This window comes from Coregonus clupeaformis, unplaced genomic scaffold, assembly GCF_020615455.1.
Source record: "Coregonus clupeaformis isolate EN_2021a unplaced genomic scaffold, ASM2061545v1 scaf0467, whole genome shotgun sequence".
Classification (NCBI taxonomy): domain Eukaryota; kingdom Metazoa; phylum Chordata; class Actinopteri; order Salmoniformes; family Salmonidae; genus Coregonus; species Coregonus clupeaformis.
In genome coordinates this window covers 135,339-150,009 of record NW_025533922.1, presented here as the reverse complement: position 1 = coordinate 150,009, position 14,671 = coordinate 135,339, and the positions used below count along the sequence as shown (strand labels likewise).

Genomic DNA, 14,671 nt, shown 5'->3' with positions numbered 1-14,671 from the left:
TTCAGTGAGTCTAAAATTGCATATCCATAGAATGGGCTTTAACTACTCTGTAAAGTTTTACATAAAATACACTATTATATTACTTGAATATAACCTGGTAATTACATAAATGTAAGTATCTGATTTACATATTGATGGTAGGGTTAATTTCTAACTGGTTACAAACTTTCAAGGATATTCATGATTTTTTATTTAACATCTTCACTCAACTGTCAAACAAGACAAAAGCTGTATTGTAATATAAAAACTGACTAGACATGGGCCTGATCTGATTATTTCATGTTAAAATGCCTCTTTGTTTTGTAACCGCTAGTCTGAGTTTCTAAATCAGAACCAGAAGGGGAGAATGCAGGGCAGAGGAAACCACACTGAAGAAGCCACGCAAGGCACATTGTCAAAACAAGACCAAGCCTGCCTGACCCAGCGTGTGTGTGTGTGAGCTCTGCGCTGTCCTGCGTGAGTGTGTGTGTATGTGTGTGTGTGTGTCTGCGTGAGTGTGAGTGTGTGTGCTGTGTGTGTGTGTGTGTCTGCGTGGGAGGGGTGAGTGTGAGTGTGTGTGTGTGTGTGTGTGTGTGTGTGTGAGAGTGTGTGTGTGTGTGAGCCCAAAGTGGGGCCTGGCGTGAGTGTGTGTGTGTGTGTGTATAATATGTGTTTGTAGCCCACAGTCCTATTAGCACAAAGCCTGTGCTGATTGCTACTTCCAGAAACGACTGAGAAGAGAGGAGACGCCTCACAGGCTCACCCATCCCATTGTTTGACTGTAACCAGTCGTGGCATCTCCATCTGTGCTCCCTTGGCAAAACTCTGTTTGAAGTCTGAAGGAAGTTGTTTTACTTCCTCTAGCAGTTGGAGAGGTCAGGAGAGGACTCACTGTGATGTGTAACTTTGGACTGACACATTCTGGTTTTGGCTCCGCTTGAGTAGATGTTCCTGGATTGACATTATTTTCATTTGGTGGTGGGGGGAATTAGATGATTCGACAAAAGTATACAGTGGTTACGCGCAGTCTATTCAATTGAGGTTGTTTTGTTTTGTTGCTTGCGGGTTTGCTGGCTGAAATAACTCCATATATACTTTTTTTTTTCCTGTTTTCTTTCCTCTCCTTTTTTTTGTTTCTTCTCACTTTCTTTCACTTCTCTCTCTAACTTGCTCTCCTCTCTCTCTCTCACCCTCCTTGTCTCTCTCAAGGCTCACCAGCTCTATATGGGAAAAACCCCGTATACTATTCATCTCCTGGAGTCAAAGCGTGAATGTGTTCTCTATAATGGGAGCCCCAATCGCATGTGTTGGTGCTAATGGCCCTCATGGCTGGCCCTGCCTGGCCCTGGAATGTGTCAGGGATAAACAGCACCACAGACGAGGGGAAGTGGGAGGGCCTGGTCCTCCACAACACTCCACATCACCCTCCGAACCTCAAGCCTTCCACAGCACCAGCAGCCCTTTCCTGGAGCATGGGAGCCCCATTCTCCACCAGGGGCCATCAGGGGGCCCCAATGGCCCAAGGTCGGAGCTGATCTGGGGCCACAAACATCACCAAGATATGGGTTCTCCACCATGCACCATCACAACTTCCATTCAAGGCTATTTCAAGTACATCAACACAGTGATTTCTTTATCATAGTGTTTATGTGGTGTTAATAGTAAGTAATGCCACACTGTTGAGAATTATCTACCAGAATAAGTGCATGAGGAACGTGGCCAAATGCTCATCGCCAGCCTGGCGCCAAGAGACCTCATCTACATCACCATAGATATACCCATCAACGTCTACAAGGTAAGAGGCACATATCCATCCTGTAAACTGACATCAAAGTACATTTTTGTTGCATGGATATATCGATACACTGCATCTGAGAGAGAGAGAGAGAGAGAGAGAGAGAGAGAGAGAGAGAGAGAGAGAGAGAGAGAGAGAGAGAGAGAGAGAGAGAGAGAACGAGAGAGAGCGAGAGAGAGAGAACGAGAGCAAGAGAGAGAGCAAGAGCGAGAGAGACCCAGAGAGAGAGAACGAGAGAGAGAGAGCGACAGAGAACAAGAGAGAATGAGAGAGAGAGAGAGAGAGAACGAGAGAGAGAGAACGAGAGAGAGAGAACGTAGAGAGAGCGAGAGAGAGAGAGAGCAACGAGAGAGCGATAGATAACAAGAGAGAACAAGAGAGAGAGAACGAGAGAGAGAACGAGAGAGAGAGAACAAGAGGAACAAGAGAGAGAACGAGAGAGAACGAGAGAGAGAGCGAATGAGAGAGAGAGAGAATGAGAGAGAGAGAACGAGAGAGAGAGAGAGAACGAGAGAGAGAGAGAATGAGATACTTTTATTCGTGACTTTTTGTCTTTCTTTAATGGTACATCCTAATTTTCATTAAAACCTCACCCCAATTCCCCCCACCCCTAAAAATAAAAATAAACAAATTACCAATATCCCCTGTACTGCATACTCACCTTTTCCCTCTACTCCCCTACTATACAAAACCAACACCACACATCACAATAACCCAAACCTCACCAATTCTTACAACTGTATATCCAGACCATCTTCCCCAGCTATACAGACAGCCCCCCAACACACCATATCTCTGAAACATCTCCACACTTTTTATCATTTTATAAAACTCAAATTCCACCCTAAGGCGTGCAGAGACCATCCCATTAAATAATAGTAATGGGTCTGTTATCCTCCACCTTGACCCTGTTCCTCCTTGTTATCCAAATAGCTAACTTTCTTAGAGAGAGAGAACGAGAGAGAGAGAGAGAGAACGAGAGAGAGAGAGAGATAGAGAACGAGAGAGAGAAAGAGAGAGAAAGAGAGAGAAAGAGAAAGAGAGAACGAGAGAGAAATCGAGGAGAGAAACGAGTAGAGAGAGAAACGAGAGAGAAATAAAGAGAACGAGAGAGAGAGAGAGAGAGAGAGAACGAGAGAGAGAGAGAGCGCAGAGAGAGAACGAGAGAGAGAGAGAGAGAGAAAGAGAGAGAAAGAGAGAGAAAGAGAGAGAGAAACGAGAGAGAACGAGAGAGAACGAGAGAGAACGAGAGAGAAAGAGAGAGAACGAGAGAACGAGAGAGAGAGAGAGAGAGCGAGAGAGAGAACGAGAGAACGAGAGAGCGAGAACGAGAGAACAAGAGAAAGAAATCTAGAGAGAGCGAACGAGAGAGAACGAGAGAGAGAGAGAATGAGAGAACAGAGAGAGAGAGAGAGAGAGAGAGAGAGAGAGAGAACGAGAGAGACAGAGACAGAGACAGAGACAGAAACAGACAGAGAGACAGAGAGACAGAGAGACAGTAAGACAGAGACAGAGACAGAGACAGAGAGACAGAGTATAGGTAGAGACAAAACAAGAGTAGTGGAGGAAATGAAAGGGGAGAAAGGGAAAGAAAAGAAAAAGAATGCATTAGAAGGTTCTTTAAAGATCATGTTGCTCTCCAAAGTTGATTTCAGTCAGTAGTAGTTCTACTTCATCTTCATTGCGTGGCTCTTTGTGATGAAGGAGCAGGAAGAGGCCTAGGCATAAATAAACAATGGAATCAGACCAATCAGATCAGGTGGTCACACATAACAGTGGCCCTGCTCTGACCTGTCGTTTGTCACAGGACCAGCTCTCCTGTCCAGCCCTCGTATCTACAATCACTATTCAACCTCGCTACACTCAACAGAGTACATGGGTCTGGTCAAATGAGGATGAATCACGTCTGGTGTGAGTCATTTTAGCCCATTAGACTGTGGAACTATTTACCCCCAATGTGGGTTCACTTAACATTAGCTAGATAGGATCTCACAGATGATTTACGATGTTATCTTACCTGCTGTGGTAATATTGCTTGAGAGTAATGAGCATATTTTTCATTGGGTCCACAGACATTGGTTGAACAGGTAAAGTTTCTTAATAGGGATGTAGTACAGTACATTGGGAATGCTCAGTTCATTGTGAAGAGAAATGGTGAAGCCACCTGTTTAGTATTACTGGTATATAGTTTCATCACACTGTGTCAGCACATATGGAAGTGCTAGGATCCCGACAGATGATTCTGTACATGTACAAAGGGGGGAAGTATTTTGTATTAGGCGCTTCAGTTACACACATGCAGTGATAAATCACAATGTCCCTCTGTACTGGTGGGAGTACAAGCAGTACCGTAAGCATACAACTCCGGTTTCAGGCCAAACGGCTCCCTGTGAATAGGGCTTTCTTATACTACAGGGCCATGTGCTTAAGGGAGGGCCTATAGCTCACTTCCCTATGGGGTTTGGTTTGACGTGTCGCAACTTAATCAACTGCTACATACACACACACACACAGACACACAGACACAGGCTACACACACACCCACGGTGACGTAACCTTCAACTCCAGTGTTCCCGAGACTTTTGATTGATGGAACCGCCAGAGCGCTCCTAAGTAAACAATAGGTCAAGGATGCACCTGTGAAGTGTTTCCTTTGGCCCGGCCTCTCAACAACTCTGGGTTAATCTCCCCTCTTTCTCTCTTTGTTCGGCCCATGTTGATTCCTGTTCAACGACAGCTGCCAAGACTACTTCATAATGACAAAGGGTCATTTTAGCAGACCGTTCTACAGGAGAGCTGTGAGTTGTTTTTGTTAAGGAGCTCTGCAATGAGGCTTATGGGAAGTGGTAATAAAGATGCCTGGAAGTCCAATTAAAGAAAGGATGTCACTTTTAAGATGTTTCCAGGTTTGGCTTAATAGGGTTTTATTGTAGGACCTGACTCAATGATGTACTGTATCAAGATGATGAGGCCCATATGGGCCTGCTGTTGATCAGAATTTCGATTCAGTCAGACGCACTAAGAAATCCTTCTGATGTGACTGTGACTGACTCTGCTTGTCAGGAAGGGCTTCAACATAATACAGTGGTTAAAGATGGTCCGGCCCTAAGGACCATGGGAATTGAGCTGAGAGGAGATAAACATGTGTTTCTTTAACCCCAACCCCCTATAACCCTATCCTTTACTAGTTAGTAAAGAAAGAGATATATGGCTAGTCCATTATTATTATTATTATTATTATTATTATTTTTCTCCTCACAGCAGGTATTGTTCTTTCACAATTTACTTTATTTCCTTTTACATGCTTTTTTCTGTCTTCTCAGTTACTATACATGCAAATAATGACCATTAGGAATTTCTGATATCATATAAAAAGGGTTTGTAATACAGGGAAGTGCCAACTGACTAAAATGCCATCTGAGGTGTGTGGTTATTTCCTGACAATGCAAAGCCTGTTGTGAGTTAAAGCTTACATACTGTCTCTATGATATGCTGAAAAAATCTCTCTCTCTCTTTTTCTCTGTCCCTGCAGCTCCCCACCCGGTCTCTCGATGACAGTTCCTTTGGGCTGTGTCTGTGTGGGCTGGTGCCATTCCTGCAGAAGGCCTCTGTGGGCATCACTGTCCTCAACCTCTGTGCCCTAAGCTGCCGACAGGTCAGTTCCATGTACCCACTGCTGAATTCCCAAATCAACTAATGGTAGCAGATCTGAAAGGATCAAAGCAAAAAGTATAAAGAAATATGAATATAAGCATATTAATGTTTATAGAAGAAACAAGCAATACAAGCAATAAGCAATAAGGTGTTTTCCAGTCTGCTTCATGATAGCCTATTGCCTACACCTATCCAATTATTTCAGATCTACAAGAGTGTCTAGGAGTATGGGTAAGTGGTTCTGAAGCATTATACACATTATTCGTTTACTATCATGTATGCATTGTCTGATAGGCATACAGTAACCAAGGTTAATATTTGAGCTGTAGCTGAAGCTGACCTTAGTACTCAGACACTATAAGTGAGTATTTATGCATTTTATCTCCATAGAGACATATTCTGCTCCCTGGAATAGGTTCTTTGATCTTGTAAAAACATGTGTTTTTAATTGGTTCCTGACTCATGGAATGTTTGCACAGTTGAATTCTGTTCTGTTCTGGCCCTTCAGTTCTGTGAATCTTTTATATGTAGGTTAGATACTTTTGCTATGTTTTTTACGGTAAACTCCAAATGAAAATCAGTCTAATAATACTTTTTCTGTGAAATGTAGTCATCTTTTACAATATGTATGTATCAAAGAAAAATACTCCTATCTAAACTTTTCAATCTAATCAAAAAGTCACCCTCAGATCAATAACCTTTGCCATTAACTCACCAATACCATGATAAATCACAAATCACATTACCATTGTTTGAATTCAAACCAAATGTGTTTGTTGAACAGTCAAGTCTTTATGAGATAGAATGGGCTATGTATGGGAGGCTGAGACAAATTGGCCAGCAAAGATGAATGACTCTAATTTGATTTAAAAGAAACCACAGGTTGGGAGTTCGCTTTTTAAACCTTTAGTGGAGGTAGCACTGCAAGGCAGTTTGTTCCGGATGTTTGTAAGGTCAGTAATAATTGAGCTCTCCCATTACCAGCATAGTTACTCTGTTAAGGACTAGGCTACCTGTGGCCAGATCCACAAAAGCTTCCTCAGAGTAGGAGTCCTGATCTAGAATCTGTCCTATACAATCTTATTCATCATGATCCATAAGCCAAATCTGATGCTAGATCAGCACTCCTACTCAGACGCTTTGTGGTCTTAGCTGTTTCTCTCCCTGAGGAAGGAAGCTTTGCCATCAAGGAGTAGAAGTAGTTTTTATTCTCAAATCTAATATTTTTAATTCTCACATGTTTTCATTCTGATTGTTTTGTGTCTGTTGCTACACCACTAGACGCAGAGCTCCTGTCTCACTTTCAGTTCTTGTAAAATAATTTAACATCGTCAGTCTAGTTTGGGCAAAGGAAAGTGAGTGGCTGACGTCCGGCTTCATTGGTCTGTGTGAGCCAGCAGGCACAGCAGAAGGAGGTCTGTTCTGGGTGTAAAGGGATGGGCTCCAGAGTTTGCCATACCAACAAGGTTGAATGACTCCCATCATACAGAGAGAGAGAGAGAGACGATAGTGATAGAGTTATGCTCAACAGCAGATGGTCTCATTTGTTCTCCGAAAATGTGCAGCATATCTCGCCTGGTTTGCAATCGTTGTGTCTTGTCCCCTGTTTGAGAGAGAGAGAGAGAGAGAGAGAGAGAGAGAGAGAGAGAGAGAGAGGAGAGAGAGAGAGAGAGAGAGAGAGAGAGAGAGAGAGAGAGAGAGAGAGAGAGAGAGAGAGAGAGAGAGAGAGAGAGAGAGAGAGAGAGAGAGAGAGAGAGAGAGAGAGAGCAGAGAGAAAAAAAGGTGGATACATTATGCTTGGTAAAATATAAAATGGCACTATGTTGTTTGGACAAGGTATTCAAATGTATCATGAAAAATATATTGTTCAGGCTATAAAATCTTGATGCAACTGCTTTACTAAAACATTTTAGACAAGCGGTTCTTATTAATGAAACAAACAAGCAAACCCGATTTTGGAGCACAGTAAACAAGCAGACCATAGCTCCTGCCAACACTTGTTTGGAGGCTTCACAAAATAATTAATATTAAATTCTGAGGATAAACAATTGATTATGTCTGTTATTCATTAAATCTTAACTTCGATCATTTTTCTCAACATGCAGTACAGTGTGTGTCTGGTCTACTGCCATGCCGCCAGTTAATAGAACACATATGCTACAATGTACAACTGAGTTTACCAAAAATTTAATGTTACTGTAATAAGATTAACAAGGAGTCCAGTGCTTCCATCATATCTCTATGGTTCTACAATCATGTTCTAAGCGAGGTTAAACGCTTGAAGTCTATTATTCAAGTACTGGAAGTGTCTCTAAAATAGGTTCACTTTTTCACTGTCAGTTTTAAACTCAACTTCCACTGGATGTGGATAAGCCTCCTAGCTGGCAAATCTGGTGGAAATGATCATTACAACTAGTTTAGCCGCAGGCTGTTTACTAGTCCCAACTCATCAGTTGTTACTGGTGCTGCCCACAGCCCTGGCTCTGCTCTAACCCTTCCCTACCCCACCATGCGTTCACCTTTCCTTCTTTGTGTCCCTATGCCCCAGGCAATCGTGCAGTGGCATCGTGGAGCAGGGTCCAGGAGTAGTCATTCCTCTCACGGACGGCCATGGAGATCACAGGTCCATCTGGGTGCTGTCTCTGGTCCTGGCCGCCCCAGAGGCCATAGGCTTCGACATGTTAAATTCGACCACAGGAACGAGACCATACGGACATGCATGCTCAACCCCAAAGTCTGACTTCATGATGGCATCACTCCATTTTCTTGTTGACACTTCTGCACTTCGAATAATCCTCTATTATCTTTATAGAAACAAATCTGGCCCACAAAGCATCTCAGAGTAGGAGTACTGATTTAGGATCCCCCTCTATTCATTATGATTTAAAAGACAAAACTGATTCAAATAGGGTTACAGTACAGCACATGTGTGCTAAGTTAGTATAACTGACAGTCCAGTATTGCATGTAGTGGCGCATCCTTGCACTGACCTATCAGAAACAATTCCATCTGTCCAAATACTTGGCATCAAAAGTAATTGTGATAAATACAGCGAATTTATCATACTGACATTCATTTCGACATTCTTGGCGAAACCACCCAAAGACCTAGAAATAAAAAAATAAAAAAGTTGCTCAGAGGCCAGACCTGAGCCCAAACATGATTTGAAATCATTTTAATTACTCTAGCTCTGCTTTACTGAGCTTTGGTCTGGCTTTAATGGACCAACAGAATGATCCCAGTCCGTGAAAACCTCGCCCATCTGGCACCCAGATAGGCTAGAGCGAATTACTAAAAATATTTCAAATATTTCAAATAGTATTTGAACTCAGGTCTGACAGAGGTTCCATACGTTTTTCCCTCGAGAGAAAATCTCTGAGGAGATCACTTTGTTCACAAGCCTGGCGAAAATAATTGATTGCAGACCGCAACAGCAATTACAGCTCAACTGATGTATGGTCTTTTAGCCGGTTTCTTTTTTTTTTCGCGTGTGTCTAGTCCACATCAGATGCAACACAAAAGATACTAAATCCCATATCATGGCCAAACCATGCTGAGGTTTAGGTCATTTAATTTAAACTAAGACCAACAGAACACGTATGACCTATAGTATCTCATCCTACTAGAGTGAGGAATTGAGTAATGTCGTAAGAGGTTATAGAGAACATTTGGCCAAAACATTCCTCAAATGGCATCTGCTCCTCCCAAAAACTTGTACGATAATATCCCCACTCCTATATGTGGATTTAAATAACTAACATGTCACTGCCATCACATAGACATATTGAGAATCTCAACTTACTTTTATACCAAACCTAGCAGGTGAAAACTGCTTCAAATTACATTACAACCAGAAACCACATGAATACAACCAGCTCCCTAATGCTTGCTCTCTGGACAGTCTTCTGAAGAATTGGCATGTTATATTGTGGTTCTCCCATAGAACCTGTGTACTAACATGTTCTCCTGTTGTGGTTCTCCTGGTACTATAAGGACATCAAGGACTGGTGGTTGTTTGGGTCTCTACTTCTATGCCTCCTCTGATGTGTACGGCTCTGTTCTACACCCTGATGACCTGTGAGATGCTCAACCACAGGAACGGCAGCCTCTCCATGACGCCTCTCAGCGTGAACACCTCAAACAGGTACACACACACACTGTACTGTTATGTACTGTACAGTACTCAGCCAGTCTCCTTGTGTTTAGTGTCTCTCTTTAGGAGAAGCCCGTTTCTCTCTCAGGCATCTCAAGCTGATGTCGCATAACCCACCCTGACTGCCTTCTACATTCATAGTACTACTACTTAGTATCAGATCTCTCTTCTTCTCTTCAGTTGTTCTGCACTGTAACCAGATCCACTTTAGCGCTTTGGAGGCCCTAAGCCAGAGTTGGTTGGTCTGTGTATAGGCAAAGGCAATCCTATTGTAACAACAGTACACTACTGCAGAACGATCATGTTTAGTGTCTCTTTAAAAGTTTGTCCTTTCCCTCTCCCCCTAACAAATTTAGTCTCCCTGACAACCTAGCTGCCTCCCCTAACAACCTAACATTTTATCTGTTGTTTACATCCCCAGATACGCCATTATACAGTCCTCAGACTAACTCATAGCTGCTTTTTTATGTATTTTTATCCTCTCAGTATCTTGTTTCCGTCAATTCTTCTTCGCCATCGCCCAACCTTTTCCTAATCTGTTGTTTATTGTTTTACCCCAGAGACGGGAAGTGGCCAGCGTGTTCTGCCTGGTCCTGATCTTCGCTCTGTGCTGGTTCCCCCGCACCTCAGCAGGATCCTCAAGAAGATGGTCTACAACCCGAGAGACATCGACGCTGTGACCTGCTCAAGTGAGTGGGTAGCCATGTTTGTTTGCTGCTGTCATCTTATTATTAGAAATGACTGATTCAGTACGGTGTGTTGGGAATTGCGTAAGGTGGGAAACATGGGGAAACACTTGACTGGATCTAGAACCACAACAGACTAAACACAGACGACACTATTTTATTTGCTGCAATTTAATGATTGCAAGGAGATTAAACTCAAATGGAAGTTCTGTCAAAAAACATGGGTGTTGCTGTTTCTTTCAGTTTCCTGTTGGTCTTGTATTACCTGAGCATCAACCTAGCCACAGTCAACTCCTGTATAAACCCCAATCATCCCTCTACTGGGCCAGTAAGAAGTTCAAAACTGCTTCAAGGTACAGTAGATCCCTAAACATACCATCTATCTCTCGCTTTTCTCGCTGTATATCTATCCTTTTCACTCTCTCTTTCTCTTCTCTCTCCTTTCTCCCCATATTATCAGTATCACCACTAACCCCCCGGCCCTCCCCAAACCCTTTGTTCTAGTCTTGCCAGTAAAACAAACAGAGAACCTTCCTCTCCCCACGACCGAGGGGCTGTGGCTGTGTAGCTGGTGATGACATTATTTAAAGAAAATGTCGCTAAAGCAGTGATTTATGAACTAATTTACTGTGGGGTCACATAACTGTACATATCTGTTAGAGAGACCCGAGCTGAAGATAACCATGCCTCAGCTCTAGCTGTCCTCAGAGAGAGAGAGAGAGAGAGAGAGAGAGCAAGAGAGAGAGAGAGAGAGAGAGAGAGAGAGAGAAGAGAGAGAGAGAGAGAAAGAGAGAGAGAGAGAGAGAGAGAGAGAGAGAGAGAGAAAAAGAGAGAGAGAGAGAAAAGAGAGAAAGAAAAGAGAGAGAGAGAAAAGAGAGAGAGAGAGAGAGAGAGAGCGAGAGAGAGAGAGAGAGAGAGAGAGAGAGAGAGAGAGAGAGAGAGAGAGAGAGCGAGAGAGAGAGAGAGAGAGAGAGACTAACTCATAACAGCAATTCCTGGTGACCCTGAACGTGCTTCTTCCTCTCTGCAGAAGTGGGGCTAAGAGTTTGGGTAGATAAAAGTGTTCACTTCTTACGCTGTGAGCAGATGTAGTTTTATGTAGTATATTGTTCAAAGAAGCATTATGAGACCTCATTACACAAGCCCACATTACTGTAAGCTGTTGAAAAGTGCCTACTTGGACCTCGTCTAATAAAGACAATAATAGTATAAAGGCTATCAACACAGCATGACCACACAGCAGTATAAATAGTGTCCTAATCTTGTCCCCTTGTCTCCTTCCAGTCCTGCCTGTGTTGTTGGTGCCACTGGATGCCACGCACCAGCACGGACAAAACCGGAACGGGACCAACATCCAGTGTAAGAGCCCCGAGCCCGCCTAACCTCCACACGGACCGCAGCCTCCGCAAGGACAGCGACTGACCACCACCGGAGGTGACGCCCCTATGGACGAGGAGGTTCACTACAACTACAGCCAGTCTGCACTCAAACCTAATGGACTCTCACCTCTATAGGACCTCATGCTAAACCGCAGCGTGACAAATAGAGAGAGAGTCACACGTTTCAAACACCACCACACGTTTATACAGAACACTGCTGGGCAGCTCTGGAGCTGGAGTTTATATATAGACACAAACATACAATGGGCATGGGCACCTGCAGAGTTTCCAGTGTCTCTCTGGACTATACACAGTGAGACTTCCCCATCTTCCTTTCCCAGGAGATTTGTGAGGGAGCGACATGCTTTACAGTACAGTGAGAGAGGAGGAAGAGGGATGGTGGGAGGGGAGGGGACAGGAGGGGACGGGAGTGGGGAGGTAGCTAACAGGATGCAGCTGAACCTAGGCTATAAATGACCGGCCAATCAGTAGCGGAGCGAGGAAGCGCGGTTAACTTGTTCACATAACGGTCAGCACTGCTGGGACGAACCAGGAAGCAGCGGGAACCCGGAAGGAAGGGCAGAGCGCTCCTGTCAGAGGGGACGAGGAGAAGGAGAGAATGGTCCCCGATGAGTATAATGAACTGCTGCTCAGTGATGGTGGAGAGAACGGGAGTTGACTGTCCTTTATAGTGTCGCTATAGCTTCTTCCACACTTGTCAAGCATACACAGTAAAGTTCCCTTTCATAGAGTAAGCTAATGTCCTGTAAGGATGAATTTGTTTTAATATGGATGAAATGTGATTTGCCATGTAAAAGTGTGTGTTCCAGTACAGTTTTTATATTCTGTTTTACAAAGATTTACCAAAAAGTGTTAATTCACTGTGGTTAGGTTTCATGTGGTTGGAAGAAGAAAGGAAAACTGATTTAACGAAAGGTGTCGTGTCATCTTGAATTCCCCATATAGCCTTATATAGTATATGACTCTGTACAACATCCATTGGAATATCACTTAGGGTGTAGAGTTACTCCAGTGTAGAGTATCCACCAGACTGCATCCCAAATGGCCCCCTATTCCCTACATAGTCCTATGGGCCCTGGTCAAAAGTAGTGCACTATAGAGGGAATAGGGTGCCATTTGGGACTCGGCCCAGTCTCTTGGCTTGTTATCCAAAGACTAATGGTTTTCTTGACCCTACTGGAAGTCACAAGTTAGTTTTAAGAACATGTCCAGATGCAACAAACAATTACAGGACCGAAAGTAGAAAGTTATGATTATGTCTCAGTTCAAGGCTAGTTGAAAAGGTCTCTATGTTCTCATCCAAAAATAAAAAAGGGGGAAAATCGTTCTCCTACTTCACTGTGAATTTCACAAGACACAGAAATGTTAGTATCTACAGCTAAGCTGTTTAGAAACATGCTCGAATATCAAGTTTTTATATAGTGTTATATTTTGCTATGTTCTTTATCATATAACAGAATGTGGTTATTTTTTGTATTTTTGCCTGAGGCAGGATTTTTTATTAGTTACTTGTTTTTTGTGATGATAAATATACTCAGTTGGTGTTTAAACTATATCAACACTAGGGTACTATACTGCTTTATACATTTGATATGTGAATACATGTATTATGAATACAATTAATGTCCTGTGTGTGTGGGTGTGTGTGTGATTTTTTGCACTTTTTCCATTTGAGTGTTTGTGGCACTATCTACAGCCCTCCTGTAGCTCACCAGAGCATGGCGCTTGCAACGCCAGGGTTGGGGTTCGATTCTACAGGGGGCCAGTATGCGAAAAAATGTTATGCACTCATCAACTGTAAGTCGCCGGATAAGAGCGCCTTGCTAAATGACTAAAATGTAAATATCAGACAATGTCAAAGATAAAGGCTTTTCAGTTTAACCACTCATATCAATAAATAGTATTTTTACCACTATAATGTTCATCCAGAGGCTTCATACCTCTATAGGAAATTGTATTATTGTTCATGTTTCATACAGAAATGCTGCTTCTTATCCTAATAAAAATATTTTATATGTATAATACCTTTGGCCTTGCATTACTAAGGAGTGATGAACGCTATATTGATATGCATAACATAAGAACATTAAACATTCCATTACTAAGGAGTTATACATTTTACATTGATATGCATTACATATAATTACTTTGGAATTTGTAAGCGTATGACCTCTCGCATTGCTTTACTAAGGAGCAGTGAACTTTATACTGACACGTCATAGAAATACATGTCTTTCTGAGAGGATAAGGGGCTTCTACTTTTTTCTTAGTGTCTGTGGGAAGGAAACACAAGCTGGTCTGGGAGGATTTGAAGAGCACTGTGATCTGCTTGCTTGTTGCTTTGGCAACACTGCCCTCAGGGTTACCATGTCAACTGAGAGGATGTGGAACTGAGCTGCTTGAAGAGAGGGAATGCAATCAATCCAGCCCATATGAGTGACTGACTGTTGTCAGAGCTCCCAACAGAGGCGCTTGTTTAGATAACTTGTTTGCTAACTTAAAGATGTCCTCCAGCGATTTCTGAATTTTTACTGTTGAAAAGCTATATCCCAAGTATAAATACAGTAAAGTACACACACTTAAGGGCAAAAAATACATTGAGAAAAAGTGTTTTAAAGACAAAACTGCAAACTTCAAGGAGTAGGGCATTCAAGGAGTTGGTCTGATGGGGAGATGGGATGTCATCAGCCTCCCCCTTGAGGAACAATAGAGGAGCAATAGAGAACAAAAGAGGAAACCTGACCACCTATTGATGTGCCTTTGGGTAAGTATATCAGGTGAATAATGAGGTGAAAAGGAGACTGGAGTACGACTTTAATCAGTACCTGCAGGATCTCAAGTCTTTGCTTGAGATCAGTGCAATGGCTTTAGTTACAAGGTTGTGTTGGGATATGTAAAGTGAACATCATGAAATCTTCTTAGACAACCTAAACATTGTGACCGAGCATCATTTACCAAGATTGTAATTTTTACATTTTAGTCATCTTATCCAGAGCAACTTACA

General features: G+C 42.7%; 1 pseudogene; it reads left to right on the top strand.

Annotated features, from left to right (window-relative positions):
• The first annotated feature begins 1,702 nt into the window (after positions 1-1,702).
• LOC123484799 lies at positions 1,703-11,689 on the top strand (annotated as a pseudogene).
• Positions 11,690-14,671: the final 2,982 nt, after the last annotated feature.